Source organism: Heterocephalus glaber, unplaced genomic scaffold (genome assembly GCF_053883595.1).
Source record: "Heterocephalus glaber isolate CG9 unplaced genomic scaffold, H.glaber_assembly_v1.0 deba00001564, whole genome shotgun sequence".
NCBI classification, from domain to species: domain Eukaryota; kingdom Metazoa; phylum Chordata; class Mammalia; order Rodentia; family Bathyergidae; genus Heterocephalus; species Heterocephalus glaber.
Genome location: NW_028258351.1, coordinates 2,640,352 through 2,667,455, shown reverse-complemented (window position 1 = coordinate 2,667,455; position 27,104 = coordinate 2,640,352). Strand labels below are relative to the sequence as shown.

At 37.7% G+C, this 27,104-nt stretch overlaps 1 protein-coding gene and 1 long non-coding RNA gene across 16 annotated transcripts in view; one reads left to right on the top strand and one right to left on the bottom strand.

Annotated features, from left to right (window-relative positions):
• Bcas3 (BCAS3 microtubule associated cell migration factor) overlaps window positions 1-27,104 on the top strand; it is a 583,853-nt gene that overhangs the window by 335,166 nt on the left and 221,583 nt on the right. The gene's annotated exons all lie outside the window — the stretch shown is intronic.
• LOC147823778 (uncharacterized) overlaps window positions 16,279-27,104 on the bottom strand; it is a 70,948-nt gene continuing 60,122 nt past the window's right edge. Inside the window, exon 3 of the long non-coding RNA XR_015443268.1 lies at window positions 16,279-17,080. This is a non-coding gene — a long non-coding RNA (uncharacterized LOC147823778). The remainder of the gene's footprint in view (window positions 17,081-27,104) is intronic.

Here is a 27,104-nt window from a genome sequence, read left to right as displayed (position 1 = left end):
TCCTTGTTTAATACTTTTCTGTATTTAAGATTGTGACCAGAGCTGGGGATATAGCTCAATGGTAGGATGCTTGGCTAACATGCTCAAGACCCTGGGTTCAGTCCCTAGTATTAGGGGACAATGATTGTGACCACTGTTTTGCATTATAATATGATTAGAATAGCACAGAACTGTACAAGGAGCTGGGTGTGGTGGTGTACAGCTGTAATCCAGGTACTTGGGAAGCTGAGGCAAGAGTGCAAGTTTGAGGCCAGCCTGCACTACATAGCAAGACCCTGTCAGGAAGGAAGGGGGGAGGGAAGAAAGGAAGAGGTATAAGGAAGTTTTGTAAAAAATTATACATAGTTATAGATAGATTCGACTTTGTATAGTGTTTAGATATAGATATCCATGAGTAATAGACTCAAAAGAAATCAAAGGAGTTGTGAGATTTTATTTATTTATTTTTGAGGCAAGGTCTCACTATGTAATGCAGGGTGGCTTCAAACTTGCAGTGATCCTCCTGCCTCAGCCTCCCGAGGGCTGGGATCACAGGCATGCACTACCACACCCAGCTATACATAATTATAATTTTTAAAAATTTGTTCCAGTGTTTTCTTTAGTGAGCTTGTGTTGCTTTTATAAGGCTCAAAACTATTTCTACAGAAGAAATTGTAAAAGAAAGTATGCAAAGATAGTTCAGTTTCCTTAATATTTTCAATATATTCTTTGACATGGCCAAAATAATGAACTCGGGACAGTATTGAAGATACTCTTTCCCCAATTTTATTTACAACTAAAATCACACGTATGAATCTCCCAGTGATACAGTTTAAATAGTTGCTAGAAATGGTTACCTGAGTACAGAAAAAGTTACCCAAGCCCCTAATTCGACTTGAGGATTAGAAGTAGAATACAGAAAGTCTGCCTGATGTTCACTTATGCTCCTCTTGGTTTTGAGCCAGGTCACAAACCCTTCAGCTGAATTTTTTCAGTCCAGACACTAGCTTAAACGAAGGTACACTTAACTTTGAAATGCCATTTAGCTCTTGGCTGGAATCGCTGCTGCAGAGGAGCTCCTTTGTAAGATGTGAAGCCATGGGGAGTTCTCTGAGTACATGCATTTTCACACATCTGCTAATGCACAAGCCCCCAGTGTGAGCATTAGTGCTCAGGAATGTGATGTGGATTCGAGATGCTCTCCACAGGATTTTGGCAGGTCAGGACAAACATTATCTTGCTCCCATATGTTTTTTTAGGGTCTTAAAAGGGAAATCATATGCATTTCCTTGAACTGACAAGGTGAATTTTCCTACAAATAACAACAAACTCAGCAGAAATAAGTTTAAGAATATGTAAATGTGACATTCATCTATTTAGCATTTGTTGTCAGTACAGCAATGTAAGTTGATGGCTATTGAAATTCACGTACAGTTTGCATTTACTTTGATTTATGTTTAAGAGGCTCAGCTCAGAAAACCTATGACAAGATCCCGTATTTTGGGTAAGTCCTTTTTGTGTCTCCCTTCTCTGCATTTCCTAAGGTGCAGTGCACAGATGACCTGCTTGTCCTCATCTGCAGTGCCCCCCAGTTGATTATGCTAGTTCCTTCAAATGGACACACCTCTCAACAGTTGTCTGGTATCTGGTATAGATCTGGCACATTCAGTCTAAAAACAACCAGGAAACCTCCATGACGCTAAAAACTTCTGCCTTCAAAAGTAATAATGATGACATATACTATATATGAAGACGGTTATCTGTTTTTTATCACTCTTGAGCAAACCCAGTCCTTTTCATGTGGGGCTTTGACATACAGTAAGCACTCATTAAATGTTGACTAACCCTTTTCGTCTTTTCATTCTCCAGTTTCTAGTCCCTCTAGAGAATGCTATGTAATCTGCCCAGTAGTTTGGCTCTTTTCCCCTGCAAACACACTGAATAGACATTGAATAGGGAATTAGCACCTGTGTCGGCAACTTGATGGTTCACGTGTCATCGGCAGCATTTTAGTTGATTCTCCTCGGCATCTAGATGGACAGATTCAGTCTTACTTCATTCTCTGTAACACCCAGGACCTCCTGTAGAACTGAGCATGATTGGCAGAAGGGAATAATCCCTAATCACTGTTTGCTCTCATGTTTTGTAAATGAGCCTTGTTGCAACAGTGTCATGTGTAATCAAATCAGTCTTCCAGTTCTCTTATACAATGTACTTTTTAGTCTGTCAGATGTTGTTTAAAACAATATTTAGGATACCTCCCCCTCCCCAATTTGGAGAGAGATCAGATGTCTTTGACTTCATTTTTTTTTTACTTTGTTTTATGTTTAGTTAACATCAGAAGTTTTCTATTAGATTATTTGGCTAGAAAATTTATTTCTAAGACCCAGGATTCTGCTGTACAAGATGAAACATAGGTTGATCTTATCATTTTAATATATTAACAAATAATTGTTCTTGAAATGTTTTTCTGGGATCTTTAGTCACCACAGTCATGTAGCTTTACTTGGTTTGAATTTATCAATCTATTAAACAAGGATTACAACATAACAATACATCCTCCTTAAGTTTGTTAACTGCATGCTATTATAGACTGTTCTTTTCTAGATCTTGGAGGTCCATGGGCATATTGGTCTTTTTGTATTAACTTCTTCAGACCTCACAGTGTATTGATATTTTGGCATCAGTTCTTATATAATCAATCCCCTGTTGGGTTTTTTGGTGGGGAGGGGTGTGGCAAACATTCTTGGCTTTTCTCCACTAGTTTTCCTCAGTGAATTATTCAGTTAGTTACATTAAAATGTTCTTTGGTTCTAATATATGGAGGATTTTCAGTCCTTTGAAAAAAATGGCTATAGTTCATTTTCCATATATTACTCAACATTACAGATCTGCCTGCCAAACGATCCCAGGTGTGGGATTGCAGCAGGTAATTTCCTGAACAGTATGGTACAGATGATTTTCTGTGTGAGAAGATGCTATCAGCTCACCTGGCCTCTGAGTGACAGAGAAATCCTTTGTTTATTCATTTAGTAGGCAGATTAACCCTAATGAATATTGGCTTCCTGGAAACAGATACAGGTGACAATGGCAAAGTGAGGAGTGCGGAGAGCTAAGACAAATTCCCTTTTCTTTCTTCACTTATAAATAATGGTGGCTTTCATGGGAGAGTGTTTTAAATCAGAAAGGAATGCAAAATATTTGAACTAAAAAGCTAGATTTAAATAGCCTTTAGTTTTTATTTTGAATGTCTACATATGTAGATGTATATTCTTTTCAGAAGAACCAAAGAATTTCTGATTTTGTCAGACACCTTTGAAAGTTTTGGTTCCATTATTTTTCTTTTTTCATCTAAGATTGTGTTTCACTGTGTTGTCCAGGCCAGCCTCAAATCCATTACATTTAAATGAATATATTTAATTAAATACTTCATGCTGGTTTGGGCAGAGCTATTCAGTCGAACGGGAAAATGCATTCCTAATATGTCCTGGTACTCAGTTAAAATGTTGTGAATTAAAGAAGTGTAACATTCACCAGCCTCTCTTAGGACATGAAAGGAAATGTGAATTATTCTGTATGCATTCCTTAGTTGCTTTGATGACATCAATTTGTTTTCTCAGGAGCAAGAATGAATCTCTTCTAGGCATCAGAAAATTATTCATAGAGTTATGCTATAAGTTGTAAAAAGTTTATTAAGCTATTTTAAATTTTTGCTTTGTATTGCTCTAGTTATATTTACAGAAGTCATTTTTATCAGCACAGTTTTATGGATATTTGGTATAATTCTCAAAAATATATGATGAAAATGAAATGTTTGCAAATGCAACTTTAAATTTTGCCTACTGAAGGATGGAATACTTTACAGCCTTTTTTCATGAATGGTTTTTGAGATACATTATTCCCAGGACAGGAATGTATAGACACAGATGTGAAAATCTCTTAACGCTCAGCCAAACTTTTCCAGATCTTACAGCTATGATTTATTCTGCACTCTCCAAAGACTCACAGAATGTCTTCTTTTACATAACTTTATCCATTGGAGGAAAAGTTAAAATTCTTCCCCTCCAAATGCTAAATGCTGAACATAGGCTTTTCACAATGCCTTTTGTAGTCGACTACGAAAGCTCTCAAATTTCAAGGAAGAAGTGAAAAAACAGAGTTTACCTTTCTGTGAAGATTTAAAATTTATGATTTCTCCTAGGTATGGGATTGAGATTCTGCTAGAATCTTGTTATGGGAAATTCTGAATAAGATAAGATAAACACGAGTTGGAGGCAGTAATAAATTTTGAATGAAATCTTTTGATTCTTATTTAAGATTACTTTATCCTTAAAACTAATGTTTCCATAACCTCTGACCGAATTCAGAAGATCCAAAATACTTCCAAGGGTGAGAATTTTTCCTTGCCTGTTGTGAGCAGTTGAATTCATTCCAATTGTGTGGTGCACCATGTAGCATGTAGGCACATCAGAAATATATTTGCAAATTCTTAATATGCCTATCACGTTGCCAAAATATGAGGCAACAATTTGCTCAGTTGTCAGCACTGTTTACTAAGATAGTGGAAAAAAAGAAAGCAATATACGTGTGTTGTCTTATCTTCACATGAACCTCTGTATTAAATGGATTTTTCTTTTCCTTTTAGTGAAAAACAAAGGACAACAGTCATTATACGATTTTGTATTTTAAGTATTTTCATAATCCTACATAAATTGGCCCACCCAAGGATTATGTCTGTCTTGTAAAGATGTGTTTATATAGTCATTGGGTGAAAGATTGCAGAAGTCGAACCACTAGTTTTGAAAGTTGAGCCAGACCAGGAAAAATCAGGATACAATTTGGCACTTATGGAGACGAAATGATTTCCTTTTTAGCTGCTGATTTCTACTGGGAAATGTATCCTTGGACTGAAAATTGCATCCGGAAAAATGTTTATGTAGTGTTTTTCAAGTGACTGATTATTCTTCTAACCTTTAACATGAACTGTGTCTAATTTTGGTCTCTCTTAACTCTTTCATGACTAGGGGATTTTTCTTTTTGTGGGAAACATTACAAACAAATATGTCACTCCTACTTTGGATTCAGGCATGTGTTCCTTACATGGTAACAAAAATATAAAATATATTAAGAATTATTTTTGTGTTAGTTTTCCAAGCAGGTAGTAAAACACTCAGAGTTTTACACAAGCACTTACGTTTTATATTATGATACACCTTTAAAGGTTAGCTCAGTCTGCTGGAGCAACTACATTTTCTGCTCTTATTCCTCTACCACCTGTACATGTGTCATAGGAACTTCCTGATGTTTTCATGGGTAATGCTTGACCCATAGGGTCTTCACAAAGATCAAGACTTGATGTATTTTCTTTCTTGTACTTTTAGTGACTTTTTTGGCGAAACTATTTCTAAGTATTTTCCACCACAGGCTGTAGGGTATCTGCTCTGTGTTATCTCCACGCAGGGACCTTGGTTGACAAGGGACCTTGGTTGAATTATTGCAAATGACTGTGGCAGGGGAAAGGGGACACAGAAGGTTTCTCAGTGGTCATTTCTATTCACAGCTCATGGGCTAGAATTCAGCTGTACAAATATAAGAGCTACTAGATGCACTTTACTGTGTAAACTTGTAATTCATTTCTTCAGTCGAGCTAGCTACATTATTGTATTGGGCAGCACAAGTTATAGAACATTTCTGTCGTCATAAAACATTCTGTTGAAGATTGTTGGACTAGAACCTTAAAGAGAGGTTGGGAAGTGCAATTCCCTATGTGTCTAAAGGTGGGAAAGAGATAAAAATTACCAAACTTCAAAATAGGTTGATCATCCCTAATCTGAAAGTCTGAAATCTACCAACATGATACGCAAAAGGTTTTGGTTTTTGGAGCATTTTGGATTCTTTTTTTTTGGTACTGGGGATCAAACTCGGGTCCTTGCGCTTGCGCAGCAGGCGGTAAAACCACTGAGCTAAATCCCCAGCCCTGGAGCATTTTGTATTCTTGATTAGGATTCTTAATCAACAGAGTCTATGTAAATATTTCACAATCTGAAAAACTAAAGCTAGAAGTAGCTCTTATTTCAGATAAGGGATATTTAAGTTGTAATGTCTAGCATTGTTGTTAAGCTAATGTTTCTCAGATGACCACTTTTTTCCTTTTTTCTCTTTCTTTTCCTTTTTTTTTTTGGTGAGAGAAAGGGGACTATAAAGTGAGAAGAATGATATAAAAATGCACACACGCACACACACACTGCTTCTAGGTCTCTGAAAAAGATAACTTAAAGAGTATGCACTTGAAAATAATGTCTTGCCAAGAGGAAGTCCTTTTGTTAGATAGCTCTTTGAAGGAAAGATCTGTACCACATTTGTGTGGCTTTGGAGAAGATACTCAACAAAGAAACACCACAATTCCCATTGAGGTCAGAAAATGTGATTAAGGAATATGAATGTAATTACCCAAAGTTTGGCTTTTCTTTTAAAGAACTCATTCATTTCAGATTCCTTGATACTGTAAATCTGACAACTAAATCTGGTTTTCTTTTGGAAGCCTTCCACCAGTAATAGTGTGAGTCAAGGATGGGTACATAAAAATGAAGTCCATGGAGTAAAAACAGCCTGAGCTATATTATGTTTTGACTTAAATCAGATTTTATCTATGGCTGATCTGCAGGGCTATTGAGTAGAATGTGCAGAGCTCCATCCAGGTTCCTGACTTCATTTGATTGTTGCATAAGCATGTCTAAAAGAGGAGTGGAGCACCAGTAAATACACGTTTAAGTTCACATGGCAGTTAGTGCTGAATGTAGTAATAATGATAGATTGGGAACATTTTCTGTGTTTTTAAAGACAGAATTTGACAGGTGATAGATGTACCTTTAGTTCTTCTCTGTCCTAAATCATTTGACAACTATATAAAATGTAGCACTTGTAGAAAGTATTGGGGGGCGAGAGAAAGCAAGTAACCCAGCAGAGTTTGTGACAGAAACTGTTAGCCGTCCATTGTATTGTTTCTTCACTGTCTTGTCAAACATCTGGAAACCAGCATGTCTGCAGTTGTCTCACAACGTGATTTTGCATTTACATCATTGTGCTAGCTGGTTTTTTAAAAAAAATTATTTTTTCAGGAAAAAAAATCAGCAACTTTTGGTCTGTCACAAGGTCAAGTGATGATTAGTGATTCCGTCTCTTGTAAACACATGGTTACCATAGAAAAGCTAAATCAGTTCTCAAAAATTTGGTAACTATTAGAGTACTTCCTAAGTCACTTCCGGAAGTCAGGCCGAAGGTGGAGAGAGGGACGGGACTATATTGAGTTTTCTCAGGTTTTCTACCAAAGGGATTTAATTTGGCAGCTGATCTAGCCAAGGAAACGCTCATGCAAGTGCAGAGCCGGACAGGAAACACTTTTGAAAGTGCTGTTTTGATAGAGGATCATGAGATCAGGCAAATAGCTGTGAACTTTGTATGTAGCCTAGCCAGTGGCACACTGGGCAAGTGACCTGAGGGTGTAGAATAAGAAAGGAAATTAAAGTGAGGTGGAGGGCCAAAGAACTTTCCTCAAAAGAAGAGTGTTAAAAATTAAGAATTTCTTTGAAGTAGAGGAAAACATATTTGATGGATTATTTTGTTGTTGTTGTTTAGTAAAACATTCTACCATCATCATTCCCCTTTACGTTTTTAACATGACTACATGAGCTACCTTCTCAACTCTAACCACCTTTTTATAGCTCTGAGAAGGAAAACATGGCACTGAGCAAAGGTTTTACTATTTGGAAGATGGACATTTCATAATGATTGGATTTGACAATTTGCTCTGGTTGCCATGTGTCTCTCAGCCCTACCGGTGGGTCGGTATTTGTCAGGAATGAGAATATGTCTGATTTTCAAATTCTAGGGCGTCCCAGATATAGAAAGCACTTTGAAAACATTGAAGGGGGCCGTGCTGCTCTTGTGCGTAATGTTGGCGAAGCGGAGACGTGGAGCGTCCTGTTTTGGGAGGTGCCAGTGCTCAGTTATAGCCCGTCCTTTCACACCTTTGATTCATCTATCACTTGTCTGTCTTTGCTTGTCCATTTTTTAGAAACTACAATTGGATTTATTTCTTTCATTGAACCTCTTTCAAAGTTTACAGAAGCCAGACAAATTGTTTCTCATAGAAGATCATTAAATCATATATGGCTTAATTGCAAAGTTTCAATAAACAAATCCTTATCTGTACTTCTCAGGCTGCCAACACTTTTCTGTAGCCTAGCACTGTTTCTCATTTTGTTGGTTGGGGTTTGCAAAGGCAATGCTGTCTTCTACGGCATCATCGCCCACACCGACACCGTTCCTGTGACTCAGACAGCTGGCAGTCCCAAGATGGAGCATATGGGTGATGCTCCAGTGGCATCTGTCCAGTTGTTGTGATCACGTATTTGGGAGACAGCTGAAATGCCCACATTCACCTTTGCTCAGTTTATGTGACTAATTTTTAATTTACTGTAAATACTTTTTTATGTGAAGCTCTTTCAAATGCTTATTAATACTTTATAATTGCACAAGTATTTCTCTCAATTTTAAATCCCAGAGCTCCTTAAAAACTGAGAAACAAAATATGTTTCCAGTTGATTAAGAGAAAACTAATCTGTACAATTTCCATATCATCATTCTCTCTTATATCAAAAGAACAATCAATATAACCCAAGGACCCCATTCATCAGAGTAACCACAAACTGATTCCTAATTACCTCTTGCCTGGAGCACTGCAGAAGCACCCAAATTGGCCTCACAACCATTAGTCTCTAGACTGCCTCTCCCCCAGTTTATCTTCCATAATGCTGATAGAAACTTCTTCCTAAAATGCTGCTTTTATCACATCACTCCTGTTCTCATGATTTTATCCCATTTACAGCGTAAGTTCGAATTTTTTTGGTTATTGTTTTTGTTTGATGGAAGGTTATTTGTGTTTTTGAGACAGGGTCTTGCTGTGTAGCTCAGGCTGGCCTTAAACTCATGGCGATCATCCTGCCTCAGCCTCCCAAGCTGTGTGCCACCACGCTAGGCTTCAAATGTTTTGAATAGAGATTTAAGCCATACTTCTTCTGCATCTCCTGTATAAGCACCGTCCCTCTAGTAAAATTGACCTTCTTTGTAGTTTCATTGGGCTCCAAGCAGGTTGGATCCCAGCTTCTAAAGTTAGCATCAAGAAATGTTTCTCCTGTCCTCTAGAGCGTTTTCATCCCAAAGCTGTGACAGTCCAAGGTTCCGGTTGAAACAGGAAAAGCAGGCGATTAATTGTTTAATCTAGAGTCAGAAAGTGTTCCTCACTTTGAAGGATGCTCGTTCCCTTGATATATTTTATATTTATCTTTAATAATATTGGAGTGGGGCGAATACTAATGTTGCTTATCAGCACGTGACACTGCCTTGACTGAGGCTCTTTGGTGTAGCAGACAGGGGCACGTGGTGAGACGGCATTTGCATGCCATCAACTTTCACAGATGTAAAGCAGTAATAAGCCAATGAACTCCAGCAGCAGTCACTCTTGGCTTTTAGGCAGGGTATGATGATTTCATGCAGCATTCTGTATTTGGCTAAGGATTACCTGTGATTTTTCTCTGGAGTCCACACATACTTTTTTTTATAGGCAGATAGATATAAAGAAGATTGTAAATTTTGCGTTAGAAAAGGCATTGAGTTTGAATGTCATGGAGTCATTCTTAACTTCTTCATTTGCATAGCTTCCTGTGGTCCCTTTGTATCTCGGGGGTAACTTCCTATCAGAGTTTGTGTCCAAGGATCCTGTAAGTATTTGCCATAGTCTGGGTCTGTCTTCCATGAAAAGTTAATTTCCTTTATACGAAATCTCTTAGCTCTTTACCCCATTAATTTCCTCAGGAAAAACGGTTCATAATAATTTTAAAGTATCTTGAATTAATGGGGAATTTTAGCAGCTCAATACTATATAAGAAATATATAAATTATTCTATGGATTAAGAAATTGAGACTCAGACTATAAAATTATTTTGCCTAGGTAAATCAGTTAGTTGTAGACATAAGACTAGCAGCCAGCCACATTTCTTAAGTTCTGTTCTCTTCATTGCTACCTCTGTAATTCATACATTTATGTATTTAACTCATGTATGAGATCTATAGTTGTATAAAATATGTAGAATCCTAGGGTCTAGGGTGAACTCTGCTACTAACCAGCTATGTTGACCTTTTAAAAATGTGTTTATTGTTTCCACAGGTTATTTTTGAGATGTGTTCTAATGGAAAAAAAAATACGATATGAGCCAGGTATGGTGGCACATGCTTGTGATCCTAGCACCTGGGAGGCTGAGACAGGAGGATTGTGAATTTGAGCCTAGCCTAAGCAACTTAGCAAGACCCCACCTCAAAATAAAAAAGGAGAGGGCTGGGGATTTAGCTCAGTGGCACCACACCTGCCTCACAAGCACAAGGTCCTGAGTTCAATCCTGCATACCAAATAAATAAATAAATAAATAAGAGTAGGCTGGGATCGTAGTTCAGTGTGAAGGCCCTGGGTTCAACCCCCTGTACCACAGAAAAATGCTAAAAGAAACAACAAAACTGTATGTTTATAATTTTATTGTTCTAATTCCATTAGGAAAAATAAGCCATTCTACAGACACTAGAGAGTTTTTACTCACTAATGTTCTATTTCATAATGACATCACTGAGACAACAGTGGAGGAGGGGAGTTCCTGACTTTGATCATTCAAATTATTTTATCTCCTATTCCTCTGCCCTGGACTTATGTTGTGAATTAGGTATAAAAATTGTTAAGATGAGGATATGAATTACAATTCATGAAACAAATTAATAATTTTATACTGTTGAATCAAAATTAGATTCTGATCTCTCAAGTGTGAACAAGTCGTGTTCGAGATTCTAAAGTAAATCCCAACACTGGGATCCCCATCCACCTCCTGCACTTATTTCTCCATCAAGGCCTTTCTTCTGAGTCCTGTGAGCCTCCTGTCCTTTTCAGCCTGCAGTGGTCTGCACTTCTCTGTTTTTCTTTCCCGGAGAGTGCTGATTAGTGACTTGCGGTGTGGATTCTGATTTATCACAGACCAGAGCTGCCCCTGAGGGGCTGAGCAGAAACACTCATGAAGGAGCCCTGATTAAAAAGAGTGGTAATGAAGACAAATGTTTCAGAGGGAGTTGAGAGAAAACCAGTCCTTGGCATTCCCTGTAGCTCCTCTGAGCTTTTGAAAAGAAGGCCGTGGTAGCCAAAGGAAATATTTCTTCTTTGTTGTTTATTTCTCATGGCACTGGAAACATTTTTCTTTTCCTCCTGGGTGTTCTAATTCTCACTTGTTAACTGCTTTTCATGCAGGGTTGCAATTAACCCCTGGCAGATACCACACCATGTTCCCCTTATAGTTACTCCATCCCCAAAGAAGTTTTTAATGCTTTGACCTATAACCATTTTTAAATTCTTCAGACTTGACACTTTTGCCTAATTTCTCAGATCATTAAATTACACTTCTGGGTTTTTTCTAGTAATTTTTTACTAAATTTGATGTTAGGTACATATAATCACCCTCTCTTCTTATTTTTGCAAGACAGAATGCCAGAGGAAAAAATAAATTCCCATCCATTTGGTAATTTTAATCATGACTAGGTCAAAGTTTCACCTCTAATTTTATGTCCATAACTAAAGACACTATTTCTGAATTACTTGAGTATATGTGGGAGCTGCAGATAAGTACAGCATCATTACCTGCACTTGGTCCTTGGGCATCTCTCAAGGCAGTAGTTTCTCCATCTTTGGGCATGTAAACCACTATCACTGCACTCATCAACCTTAATGAGAAGTCTATTTTTTCTCGAAATGTTCCCTAATGTTGGAATAAATGCTAAGGGTATAGATTAGTTGTGATAGGCATATACAGTGAATCTCTGAACTACATTGCATGGTCAGTATATCGCATTTAGAATACTTGAAGGAAGTTTAAAGTGCCTTGGAAGCTAAGAAGCATTCTGGTGAAGAAGAGCAAACCACTGTGTATGCACCTGCATACTTTGTGTGCTGCATACTTTGTTAAATGCCAAGGAGGCAAAGTAGAGATGAGGAAAGACAAGATAAATAAAGAAAAGCCACCTCCCCATTGCCCCATGAATGAGAAGCTCCTTACCAGATATATATGGACTAACAGGAAAATATCAAAGAATCCAAGCAAAGTTCATAAATGCTACCACCCATGATTTATCACTTGATCTACTGAAGGATTTGAATTCCAGAGGCAGATCCTGATCCAATCATCTGGATTCCTTTTTGTGGAGGAAGTCTCACTGTACTTAGAAAACTTGGTCAGATATTCAATGCTAGAGAAAAATTTAAATCCAGTTGAATGGACAAGCTATTAAAAAGAATCATTAGTAAGCCAGGTGTGGTGGTGTGTGCCTATAATCCCAGCACTCTGAGGCTGAGGCAGGAAGATGGACCTGAGTTCAAGACCAGCCTGGGCTACATGGTGAATTCAAGACCAGCCTGAATTACATAGTGAGATCTTGTCTCAAAAAGAAAAAAAAAAAAAAAAAAAAAAAAAGAATCATCAGTGAGAGGAGAAGTATTTCAAGTTAATCCTTTAGAACTTTTACCTCTGTCTCAAGCAAAGCAAAACAGAACAACAACAGGTGATAAGTACTGTTTCTCAGCTTCAAATAGAAATTACTCCATTCTGATGAACATCTGAGACTAAAGCTTAAAGAGCACACATGGAAAGAAGGGCTGGGTAAGACCTTTCATACTCGTATCATTTCAGTAGAGATTGTGTCTCTCCTAAAGATTAAACTCTTCCCCAAGTACAATGACAATGTCATTTGGGGTCTGGGTCTAGGGTAAATGATGTCAAGTACAAGGTCTGTAGGAAAAGCCAAAGCTTCTTACAGCTCATCTGCCAAGATATGAAAATTGAGACTGCTGGACTAATCACCAAGTTTCTAGAATTACTGGGGAGCATGCTCCAGGATAGTAGAATTCCATGCAAATTTGTCCAGTTAAGATTATTTCTGTTAACTGGGGACGAAAGACTTAGTAATTTTTAAGACTAAACCAAATCCCCTCTCAAGTACTTCCCAGCATGAAATACTAGCATTCTGTTCTCTATTTTTCCTGGCGTCAAACATGCATATTAAGATTTCATGGGTATCTGAATCTTTCTTTGAGGATCTGGGAACCAGATCAGAACTGGATCAGAAAAACCAGATAGAAATAAAGGAAAAGGAAATAGGTTATTTCCTTAGTCTCTTGAAGTGAATGAACTGAAGGGTGATTTCTCTGACACTCATTGGCCTGTGGCAGCTTAGAATCTTGAATAATTACTGTCTTTACTTTCTCTCTATGTAGTCCTTTAAGAAAGTATATTGTAGACGTACCTAGAAGGTGATTTTCACATATGTATTCCCAAGATCCATGGAGTAATTGACTTTGCCTTTGCACTTGGGGAAGAGTTTAATCTTTAAGCTTATTCAACATATATTTTAAACTGACATACAGTAATGCATGTTTGTGGGATACAGTGTGATATTTCAGTACATGAATGTAATGTGTGATGGTCAGATTGGAGTAGTTGTCAATCATTAACTATTTGCACAGTATTATCCTAGTATACTACAGAACATTAGACATTATTCTTCCCATTCTACTGTACCCTGTACCAATTAACTATCCTCTTTCCATCTACTCTCCCCCAAACTCTTCGCAGGCAAAGCTCTCACTCTTGATAACAAGTTTATTCTTCTCCCTGCTGCGATTTTAGTCAGTTAATCCATTAAATCCAGTTAATTTATAAAATGAGAATATCAAACTACTGGACAATTTCTGGATACTTTTAGTTCTAGGATGATAAATATAAGTTGGGAGAACTGTAATGGTGGGGTGTTTTACTATTACTCTTGGGCAGGGGGGTTGAGGCAGGGTCTCCCTATGCAGTTCAGGCTGGCTTTGAACTCACTAGATAGCCCAGACTGGCCTCGAACTTTAGACAACGCTCCTGCCTCATCCTCCCAAGTGCTGGGATTACAGGCGTGTGCCACTGTGCCTGGCCCTGGTGGGGCATTTTAGAAACAAACAGAAATACTAATTATGGCATTTCAAGTTAAAGATAGCTAATATTAATTGTGTATATACTATATAGTTATGTAATTACATTTACAAACAGGTTATTTAATCCCCATATTGATATCAGTGTATTGTCCCTAAGAAAAGTTAAAGATCAGAAAATCTATTCATAAAGGACCACATCAACGTTACCAAGGACCATCTCTTAGATTTTAAATGGCTTTAATTATGTTGGAACACCATATATGGCTTTTGCCAAAAAAAAAAAAAAAGAAAAAAGAAGAAATTAGAATCACAATAAGGCAAATTTTTAAAAGAACTGTTTATATAGATCAGTTCTCTACTTTTCTCATAGACATTTTTTTTTTTGGTACTGGGGATTGAACTTAGGACCTTGCGCTTGCGAGGCAGGCGGCAGAACCACTGAGCTAAATCCCTGGCCCTCATAGATGTTTTTAAATAAGCCATTATAAGAATTTAGTAAAAGCAGTATATTTTATCCACAGTTTGAGTTCATGTTACCAAACTCCTCTCTTGAAAATAGTTTCAAATTAAATTTATGTCTACATGAAGTCTCCATAATCTGACCTGAAATCAAACTGGTTCTCAGGAACACTGAGAACCCAACCTACTATGTGTCAGTGCTGTCCTTCCGACTTCTCATAATAATATAAGGTGGTGTTGTCTTCAATGAAACAGATGATTACAAAGGATTTCTCAATAGCTGCTACTTTTTGTCACTCAGGCCCATTTCTTTTAATTCAATGACGTACTCTGTTCTGGGGAGCTCGTTTAAGGCTGATTTTGCCACACTAATCAGATTACATCAGTGTCAAGTGCCCAGTAACTAACACAAAATTTATATCGGCATTAGGTAAATGTCATTTCACCACAGTGCCCTGAAATAATCTTTTTATTCCTTTGAGTTAGCACACCATCGCAGTGTAAGTATTACAAACAAGTTAATGACAGAATTTAAGCCCGCATGCTTTTGTTCTTTAGCAAGAAATAGCTAGAAGATAGTCAATACTTCCAGAGCTCTGGTGGGAAGTGTTCTCTCTGTTTTTGATCTGACCTGATGTCTTACCGCCTTGAGGTCCTCTGCGCTGAGCAGGGCTTGGCAGATGACTACTGCCACCTGTTTTTATGGAGCTCACAGACTTGAGAGTTTTCACATTTTTAAATGATAAAAAAAAAGGAATAGTATTTGGCAAAACCTGAAAATTCAGTGAAATTCAAATTTTAGTGCTTATCAGTAACATTTTAATAACATTAACATTTAATAACAGTCATGATCATTCATTTATTCATTCATTCATTCATTCACTCATTCATGTGTTATCTGTGGCTGCTCTCTCTGATGACAGAGTTGGGTAGTTGTAACAGAGACCACATGGCCTAAAGATTTTTTTTACTATCTGGATCTTACAGAAAACACTTGCAAACCATAAGGTCTAGTCCAAACTCTTTCCTCCTGTGACATGTGAAACCTCCTGTGTGTTTCTGTCGCTGCCTTTCTCTGTCTGTCTCAGTGTTGTATTGGGCATTAAGACACTTGATACACATTGAATTATATACTTCAAATAGATCTCAGTAAAGCTGTTTTTTAAAAACTTGGTATATTACTTACTTTTCTCTCATTCCTGAGATAAAATACCCGACACCCAAAGTTAAAAGGGAAAGTGTTTCTTTAGCTCACAGTTTGTAGAGGTTTCAGTCTGTAATCATCTGGCTCCAAGGCAGGGTGGCACATGGCAGAGGAGAAACAGTTCATGGCACCCTCATGATAGCAAAAGCAACAAGGGAGAATTTAACAGCATCTTTCTACCCTACCCCTTTTTTATCTTATCCAGGCTACTGAGGGTAGGTAGCACTCACACCCTTAATCCTAGTGCCCTTGGGCCTAGCATTGCACCATGAATCATTTCCAGCCTCACACAGTCTAGATCCAGTCACCTCTAAAAAAGCCCAAGCTAAAATCACGTGAGGCTTTGGGGGACAGCTAGACACAAGCCATAACACTTGGTTTACTATTAGCAGCTATTAGCGGCATTGTTAGAGTGGTTTTGTTTTCCACAGTGGTTGCTAGTGCAACTAATTCTATCATATGCTATATTTGTTGATGCCACGTTGTCTTTTTTGTTAATATACTGTGTATACTTATCTTCAAAGTAGTTACTCAGAGTACAAGACATAAACCAAAAGGATTCTTACAAAAAAGAAACAAATAGTAACACAAAATTTATTAGAGTTAAAAACTTGGGGCAGTGACACCAAAACATGAGACTGGTAATCTCTGGAATGGCCCTGTACAATAGAACTTTCTGTACTTACAGAGATGTGCTGTACCTGTAATGACTGTGGTAGTCGTGTAGCTTTTTGAGCACTGGAAGTTTAGCAACTGAATTTATTTAATTTTCATAGTTTAAATGTAGCAAGTGGCTATCATATTAGTAGCACAACTTTATAAATCTTAGCTTTAACAAAATTACAAACTTAAGTTGAACCTAGAAAGCATTTTAGGGACCAGAGACCCCAGTTTCAGATTGAATAAATTACCAGTGTTGAATACATATTGAAAGTGTGAAGCTGTCTCCTTATCTGGTACATGTTTTAAAACTACTTGGTTGTGTGACTTGTACATGGACCAAATTACTCTTTTGGTGGAAAACTTACATTCTAGAGTTTCTTCAACATTTTTAAACATCTTTTGGTAAGCAGTTTTTCATTTTTCTGTTGAGTTGGTTGTTCTTAGAATATAAATGATCCATTTAGGAGGCAGTATTGAGACACTGAGGGGTAATGGATAATGTAACCAACATAATTGTTTTAGGTGTTTAAGACATATTGTTCGAATAAGAGACTTTTGCTTTATTGAAATCCTAGCATTTTTTACTGTAACATGTATTTTTTGCCTCTGGGTCCATATGCATTTAGATATTCAGCAGAATAGTACAAGTTTTTCTTTTTTGGGTATCTTTTTTGGAGTGTTTTCAGAAGATTCCATATCTTAGGATATTCTGTTGGTACCTGTAAGATTTAAATTATAGAGATAAAAATTATAAGTTGACATGCTTTCAGCAGCAGTACGTTCTTAAAAAGGAGAAAATTATTTTATTTTGTGCCATTCTAAATTAACTCTAACCTTGGACAAGTTGTATTTAAACCTACTTTATGTTTTTGCTTCTAGTAAGCCCCCAACTTATGGAACTCGTCATAAGTTGAACTATGTTATGAACTACGTTACTTATGAACTACATAAGTAGGTTCATAAGTCAGATTCGTTTGTAAGTCAGACAAAGCAGTCTTGTACACCTTGGCACAAATATACAATGTATATTGTTTTGCACTTCCTAGCAGTCCCTTCCACATCACCACTGCTTTTGCTCTTGCTTCTGGACGTCCTGGGCTCTGATTGAGCACTGTACTGCTGTACACTATTGCTCGGTACAGTAAGCACACTGCAGCACAATTATGACAATGTCCAGGAGACACATGAGCTACTTCCACAATTTGTTTGCATCTGGGAATATTCATAATGCGAGGTCCATGAGTATCTCTGAAAGTTTGCAACTTGAATATTCACAAGTTGGGGACCTACTGTATATACATTCATTATACCTGTTAGATCTAGCAAAACAAGACCCCAAGTATAATGGAGTCATGAATTTTTGATTCTTGGATTTTCAATAATAATTGAATTTTGTTTCCCTTGTACTTAACTTGTATTGCAAATGGTTTAAGTTCTTCATTATGGATACAATCACATGTTTCAAGATTATATTTTATTCTTACAGTTATAAATGATTAATCTAAGAACTTGGAGATCTTTAAAAAATAATAAGGGTAAAGATATTATTCCCTTCCCTATTTCCCGGTTTACTCCTTTTAAAAGGTAGTGTGAGAAGGTTAAAAATGTCGGGATTTGGCCGAAAGAGGTTCACAGATACTTATTTTCCATACTTGTGGTTTGGTGTTTCCTCTTACACATGTGTCTTCCTTCTTCAGTTTCTTATGCTGTCGAGAGAGGCTGGCTGCTCTCTTTGTATTCTGGGCTCATGTCACATGAACTCAGTGCAGGCTTTGTCTGTAGCAGAAACCACATTGACCATGAGTTGGTAAGGCTAAGAAATTTCCTTCAAAGGATTCCCTGTGTGGACTGCCTATCAGAAAATGATAATTTTTGATGGTTTCCTAAATCTCATATAGATGCAGCATAGCTCAGTGTAATTTAAGGTACTATGTTCCTTGTTTGCTTCCCAAAAACTGAAGAAGTCATGGCCTCTTGCCCCCAGAAACTTGGACTTCAGTTGATATCAATAAAACCCTAGTGACCAAAGAACAAGGCAGATGGAGTTCTCTCGGGACACAGAGGAGGGGATAATTAGCCTTAATGGATGATCAGACAGTTTTCTGGGGTAAAAATGCCATTTGAGCTAGAGTTTGAGGAATAGGTGCAATGCTGAAAGGTGAAGATTGAGAAAAAAGACTCCTTTTGGCAAGAAACAAAGGCACCAAGGCATGCACATGCTGGACTAATTTGGGAAAGAACCGGAGTCTGCTTTGAATGTATAGCATAGGATATGTAAGGGGAAGTTGTGGAAGATCCAGCTGTCAAGGAAAGTTAGGACCAGGCTGTGAAAGGAAAGTGCTGGAGGAAAACATGAAACATGGAACAAAAACTGAAGGTTTTGAGGTAGGGAAGATTATTGTAGCAGCAGGATTCAATAGAAGTGGGAAGACTAAAGAAAGTGGCTCCATTAAGAATTTATGACAGTCAGACATTTACCAAGTAATCACCACAGCTGAGGCCCAATTTGGGAAGCCGCATAAAAGCTGTTAAGCTTTCTAATTTTTTTTTTGTGCTACAGAAATAGTTCTCTGCCCTTTGACTATCTATCTTAGTATAACCTTTCTATAACTTTGGAATGAAAGAGAAAAGTATACTTTCATTGTACAAGCTTTGAACAATTTCTGGTTTGTGATTTTTTTTTTTTTTTGGTATCAGGGATCGAACTCAGGACCTTGTGCTTGCAAGGCAGGTGGTAGAACCACTAAGCTAAATCCCCAGCCCTCTAGTTTATGATTTTTAAATTACTAAATATGTAGACAATTTTGGCATAAAACTTTTATCAGTTCTTTTTCCTTGTGAAATGGCTCTATGCTATTGGGCACATTGTAGATAAGGGTGACGAACCTGTGGCTCATGTGCCACAGCCTGCTGTTTGTTATTCTGAAAGTTTCACCATCACCATTATACTGTAGATTATAATGTAGTGGTTTGACAGTGAATGATTTAAGATACATGTTATCCTGATCTGCAGGTGTCCTGATGGGTGTTAAGTAAGCAAAAGGCATGTCCTCCTGTTCCCTTTGTTCATTGGAGTGGGTTTTTTCTGAACCATACATAATACTGAAATGGTGTAGGCATGAAGCTGGTAAGATCAGCCCATTGTCACAGCTACGTTTTCCTATCAGCATTATCATAGTTCTTTACCCTCTTTCACCTTTACAAGTTGACAGGGCTGGCTCATTTGGAATGAGCGTTCATTCTTTGTTATCCAGAGTACTTATCCTGCTATATAAATATTACATACTTGTTTGTTTGTTTTGACACAGGGTCTCAGGCTATGTCTATGTCAGCCTTGAACTCATTATGTTTCCCAGGCTGATGTCAAATGTGAGATCCTCCTACTTCAGATTTCTGAGTGCTAGGATTATAGACATGCACCACCATACCCAGTTTAAACATTACGTTCTTCAATCAGAGTTCTTTACATTGTAGTGTGGGGTAGTGGATTGCTTAAATATTTTAAACAACTATACAGAGATTAAATCACCCATGTTTTAGATTATGAGTTCAATAAAGTTCTTGTTGTCATACAGATATTCAACTTCTTAGAAGTTAGTTGAGGGCGAGAGTTGTTAGAGTATTTTTATCCCTGTCCTTTATTTCCTCTTTTTTCCCATTTACGTATATTTTCTCATCATTGATATGTATTACTTGTAAGACTCTTGGTTGATTTTTTAAAAAAGAACTACGTTTACTATTAAGGCCCTTGGCTATGCACTTTGTATATATTATCACATTTAATCTTCCTAACAATTCTGTGATGTAGTGATTAGTTTAGTTTTAAAGATGAAGAGACAGGGACTCAGAAAGGTTAAGTAGTTTGACCAAGGACACATAGTTACTAATTGGGAGGGCCAGATTTAAATTCAGATCTGCATGATTGAAGCTGATGTCTTAATTACTCTAGTATGTTGCCTTCCTTGGTGTTGGTTGATGTGACCCCAGTTTTGGTAATAGAGGAGCACTTTTCAGAGCGGATGTTTGCATAGAGGAATAAAAATATGGAAGGGTACACGGAAGTCATCAGCTCTCATGTAAAAACAAAAATCCTGTGTACCTCATAAGTGCTTCCTACTTAACTAGATTTGTATAGTTCCCTGAGAGTAGAAGTTAATTCTAGTGAAAACGGTGGTGGAGGAGGGCTTATCATTAGGAAAAAAATTTAACTCAGGAATGCAGGTGAAGCCAGTCAGTATAGAATAACATGCTTGGAAGGTCTGTGTTTTTTCATATACTGTGTTGACAAAAGTGGATTTGATGACATTTGAGATTTGCTTCAAAATATAGAAAGAGGGAAGAAGAGGGTGTGGACAATGCCAGATTGGCCTGACTTGATGGCGGTTGGAGTTTGTGATGGATGCATTGTCTATATTTATCGATTTTGGTGTGTGAAATTCCCTACAATAAGATGTTTTTAAAAATTTATTTGTGGGCCAGGGATTTAGCTCAGTGGTTCTGCCTCCTGAGTTTGATCCCCGGTACCAAAACAAAACAAAAAAACCCAATTTATTTGTAAGTACTTTTCCATCATTTTATAGTATTTACATTACATATAAATTCTCATACGTTTCTTAAAAATTTTATTTTTGTCAAAAGAAGCATTTTCATCTAGAATTTATTCTCTTTTAGAATTTTTCTCATCTCTTTTTCTGTTTATTGAAGAAAGAAATCAACTCTTTTCATTGGTAAAAGGTGAAGTTAACTGTCAGCCGCCTATATGACTACAGTATTGGGATAATTTATCCCACTTAGCTCAGGAGTAAGGTCTCTTTGACTTTATTTTTGAACTCAAAGACTCGCTTGCATTGTTCTTTTTAGTGAAAAACATCACTAGGATGTACTTAGTAATTGGAGTCAGCTGCACTTCAGACTGCTCAGCCAGACTGTTATTTTAGCCTGCACTAGTAGGGCTTTTAAACACCAGTTTGACCTTACTTTGAAACATTCTCAAAATACCATACTTTAATATCAATTTATATACTCTCATATTAAGGCAGGTCAGGGTCCCTGGGGGAAAAAATAATGAAATTCTTCCCACAAATGCAGAGTTAAGGTAGGTCTTCTGATTTTGGTTTTTAAAGAAAAATAGAGGGAAAGATTTTGGACAAAGTTTTCCTTTGGTCAAGACAATGATTGCAAGTGGATTCTAAAGTATTAAGTCACAGAAAGACAGGATAGCTCCTGACCAGGTCGGGTGACTTGGTTGGCCTCGTGTCCCACTGCTGTTTTGAATAGAGACTGAATCCTCTATGGGTAGCACCAAGTAGATGCTCAGTGAAGTTTTTTTCAGAATATTAAATAGTAAAATCCCATAACTTTATGCCAATTATATCTTAGGCAAGTAATGCTCAGATTTTTTTCCCTAGAAAATAAGTTTAAAGTTATTTTTCATTCCCCAAGAGCATAGTTTTCCAGCTCCTTTCTCTTATTTGCTTTTTGTCATTGTCCCTGTCTTTTGCCAGTGGACAACTCTTGTCTAGTGGAATGTAAGAGACGGTGAATTTGGGAGTGTCAATATTCTTTTTTTAGGTAGATTGAGAGGGTCACGGTATTCTGAGGACTTGGCTTCTCTCTGGGAAGACACAACAATCAGCAAATCCATATAAGGCCAGGGACTCCCTCCCATCTGCTCTGAGCCTTCTGCACGTATGTCTAGATACTATGACAGACCCAGTGCCTGTGAAGACCTGGAACGCTTCAGACAATAACTCAGACTTGTTTTCTTATGCTATATATAGGAATTGAGCAAGTGTTTTATAATGCAACATCCCTTCAGGCATTCTACATCTTCTGGTGTTGCAAAACTCTCAGACACCCAGTAAGCAGTCCTTATTAGGTTTAAAATGTTGGCTACTTGATCTCTGTTGCCTCTCTGAAATGTTTGACCTAATAGTTTTATAAAATAATAAAATCTGTGTAAGTTTAGAATTTTATAATTGACTCAGTAGCTTAAAAGAAAACAAACCTATTCATTTAACAACACAGTATTTCTGTGCATATTCTTGGGCCTATCATTTAAGATTGCTTTCATTAACCCTTTATTTTCTTGACTTCTTTGAGTCAGGTATTAGAATTGGTTTTATGGTAGCTGATGAAGCCAAAGGTTAAAGACATTTTCTTTTCTTTTTCCTTTTCTTAAATTCTTTTATTGGTACATTTTAGGTATACAATATGTTTACATTTATCATTGGGTGCTTGTACCTGTACATGATGTATCTTGGGTTTTTTTTTCCCCCCCGATTACCTGTGCGCCCTTCACCCCCTCCACCCTTCCCTATTTACATAGACTTCATTTCCATTTTGTTTTCTTTTCTCATAATTTTTCCTTTCCCTTCTTTCCTTTCCCCTTCCCCTCCCACCACCCTTACACCTTTGGACCCTTTCCTATCTCAAAGTATCAGTTATTCATTATTAATCCTTTTAATCCTTATTTACACTTTCAGTTTCTCACACAAGAAACTATTCTGTATTTATACATGTGTGTCCTATTTATTTCACTTAAAGAGTATGGCCTCAATATCCATCCATTTAGCTATAAATGACTCTAGTTTCTCATTCTTTATGGCTGAGTAGTACTCCATTTTATTAAAAAACCACATTTTCTTTATCCAGTTTCCAGTTGATGGGCATTTGGGCTGTTTCCAAGCTTTAGCTATTACAAACTGTGCCGCTATAAATATGGGTGCACAAATATCGCTGTGGTATGATTCTTTTAATTCTATGGGGAAGATATCAGGAGGGGAATAGCTGGGTCAAATGGGACCTCTAGCCCTAGTTCTTTGAGGTATCTCCATACTGATTTCCACAGTGGTTGCATCAGTCTACACTCCCACCAACAATGGAGAAGGGTTCCTTTCTCCCCACACCCACGCCAGCATTTGTTATTGATTGATTTCTTGATAGCAGCCATTCTTTCTGGGGTGAGGTGGAATCTCAGCATTGTTTTCATCTGCATCTCTCGAATGACCAGTGACGTTGAACATTTTTTCATATATTTATTTGCTGCTTTTACTTCTTTGAGAAATGTCTGTTCATTTCAGATGCCCATTTTTGAATTGGGTCTTTGAATTTGGGGGGTCTGATTTTTTTCAGTTTAAAGACATTTTCTTAGTAAGTTGATTTCCATCAAAGAATTTCTTCATATAGATTAACTGAAATAATGATACTGGTAAGATTCCTGGACCAGGATCATTGTAGGATTTTGAGGGGGCCCTCGGTGACAAATTGCTCTAAACCTGCTTGTCTCACCCCGGTAAGGTTTGAAACAGAAAAATACAAAAGTGTTTTAAATGTTCTTTCTGTTTCCTTATCAGAAATATTCATTTAGACCATAACAACTGTTAGAACAAGATAACAACTCTAGGCCAGCTGTCAAATGTTTACCATTATCAAAACTCTCCCTGGAGGGAGATGCAACTTTGGCTCGCCTCACCGGCAGTAATTTAATTTTTCCTTCATTCTGACTCGGAAATGGCAGCATTTTTCAAAGCTTCCTCCCACTGATGGCTGAAATTTTCCTTGTGAAATGATTTCCACCAGTCTTGAATCTTTCTTGTTTCTGCCGTCTTCACCTTTGCTGATGGTTCTGCAACTCATCACCAGCTATGCAAACTGACAGTTCACATCCTGGGGCAGCAGCGGGGTCTGGCCTGCAGAAAGGAGCAGCCTGACCAAATTTACGCTCACAAGATCTCTTAATTCACAAAAGCATTTGCTCTAGTTCCTGTTCTCTGCTGCAGGGGCTATGGAGAGAGAGGGGGTGGGGGGAGGACCATGGGGAGAATGTTGGGAGGAGAAGAGAAGCTCTCTTCACACTCTACTGAGTACACAGACATTGGAGATGAAAAACAGACGGAGAGAGGCATTTCCAACCATCTTGCTGATCTGTGCAGGAGTTCATTGAACTGTACAGCATAGCGCCAGGCCCTTGTGTCATTTAATGTTCCTTCTAGAAATTGTGCTTAAACGTTCAGCACAAATATCCCTCCTCCTTTGACTGAACTTGACCAGGAATATAAAAATTAAAAGGAAATAATCTAAATCTTGCAGTGAGTATGACCAGAAATCATTTTCCTCTCTGGAGAGTTCTGTTGATTATGAAAGATCTCTTTAACAGGAGTGGATGGGGTTTGGGTTTGATTTGAACTTCATGTACATATTTTATTTTTTTCTTCCCTCACAAATTTTAACCCAGGCCCACTTGTTTGCAGAATCCATCAAGCCTTCCCTGGCTACTTCCAAGAGACTCTTGGAATCTAAGATTACCTTTCATCTTCTTGGAGGATACTTTTTAAATCCTTGTTTGTTTTGTTTTGGCATGGGGGTGGGAGGGTGGGGATGGGTGGGACTGGGGAGGGAGATGTAAGACAATTTCACAGCAAGTCCAGGCTGGCCTTGAACTTGCTGTGTAGCCCGGTCTGGCATAGAATTGGTGATCCTCCTGTCTCAGCCTCCCAAGTGGTGGGACCACAGGCAAGACATGTTTTTATTCTTTTCTCTGCATTCCTTCCCCTCCTCTATCAGAGGACTCATCCCCCTTTGTATGATTGCCCCCTATGGCTGGCACAGTACTAGCACAAGGTCACTTATGTACCAGTTTGAACCACTCTGTGACACTTGCTTTCAGTTTCATATTGTTTAAAATCGCTGACCTCTTAGGAGTGTTTCTGCTTACTACCCCTCAGGTGTGTGTGTGTGTGTGTGTGTGTGTGTGTGTGTGTGTGTGTGTGTGTAAAATGTCCTAATAAATTGGTACTATGGTTTGTGGCTTTGAAAAAAGAGCGAAAATGAAGATGCAAACGAAAGCGTCTTGAATTGATGTGGCAGATTTGAATTCTAGGCATTTCTTTTCCACTGAAGATGCTCTTCGGTTTCTTAAAGTCTTCACAAACACTATGAAAAGATGGGGTTGTGCGTGCTCACCTAAGCAAGTCCCTAATTTGGATTTTACAAGTTCAGAGTGTATGCTTTATGCTCAGTCGAGGCTGATCTTTAAACTATGTTTGAGTACAGTAGTTATGCAAATTTGTGATTTAATGTGTATTTCAGAGGAGAGCTTTCACTTATTGAAGAAAATGAAAATATTTCAAGCCACATACATTTCACTGTTTTCCTGATGACTGTTTCTTATGTCAAAGTAAATCTATTAAATTTCTCTTTATCAACAATTATTCCTCCTTAGTATCACTTACCTGTTTCCATGTTTCAGAATGGCCATTTTCTCAATTGCCTGAATACGGACATTTTTATATTCTCCAGTATGCTTCAGTTTATAAGTTGCTTAGGAATGCATACCAATACAAGGTATAGTATGTGCTAAATTCCACAAGAAGGATTCTAAAAAGTAAGTGCTATAGAAATTTTAGGTAAGTAGGAACTCCCAGAAGGTTTACAAAACTGCATATATGTATCTCACAGATTTCACATAAAAGTTTTTGTTATTTCCAGAGCTTGATATAGTCTCTGCCTGATAAAACTTTTAGCTAATACATTTATGTCACTTGCCTCAAATTTAAAGTGAACTAATTTCACTTGGTGTCCTTCCTATAATGCCTTTTATTGAGTACTTATTATGTCCCAGACATTATGTGCCAGACACTGTTCCAAATACCACATTAAGCCATTTCATGGAGGGTTCAGTCACTGCGATGCTGTGTTGCTCAGGTGTAAGTGGTGGGGGCTCTAGCCCATCACCTGTGTTAATGTTGCTGCTGGTGCTCCATTCCACTTTGCCACTGCAGAAACATGGGCTCTGCCTTGCCAGACTGTCCATTTAGCCAAGAGAGACAGGAAATTCACATTTTTTATAGATATTTCCTGATTTTTGAAACAGCTCAGGCTAGCTAAAACAGTTTAGACCTTTTGCATTATATCATCAACTCCATTTTAACCTTACAAGATCCCTACAAGATAGTAAAATTATTTGTGTTCCCCCACACAAGAACAAAAGGAAAAGTGGCCATCTATTCCCATTCTGTCTCACTCCAAAATATGTTGGAACTGCGTTTCCTTCCTTCTAGACTTGTGGGGCTGGTGCTGTTGGCTAAAATGTGTTACTTGGTTAAATCCAGGCCCTCAACAAAATCATCAGCTCATCCAGGACTGTACCGTCAAGTGTCTTCTTCCAGAAAAGCTATTTGTAACTTTTGTGGAATTAATTATAACGTGAAGATATTAGTAACTGTAAATATCAAACAAAAGCTTCATTATGTTTGTTACAAATTTGTTATTTCAACCCTGTGATACTTCTAGAAAGGCAAAGCAAATACTGTAAACTTTTAGTTTGCAGAGTTCTTCGGGTTTCACAAAGAGTGGTAGAAGTATTAGTGGCAATTTTATAAGGCCTAACCTTGCCAGAAAGAGGAGAAATCAGTAGTTCTCAGGATATACTAAATATTTAATCACTTTTATTAAAATTCTAAATGAACTTTGTGGCCTGAAGGAGTTAACACACCTCCACAAACCTGCCTTCAGCTGGTAAGATCAGGCCCATTATTATTATGCACAGCTGTAAAAAGCTGGTGATATAGCATGAATTGCACTGAAATACTCAGGCCACAAGATTACTCGAGAAGAATTGTACTGCTTGCTCAGTCATATATTTTAATCTTTATTGCTAGTAGTTTATTCTCATGAGAGTTGGGGATTAGCCCTGCTTTTAATGTAAAAAGTATATCTGCAAGGGTAAAAATATAAAATGAA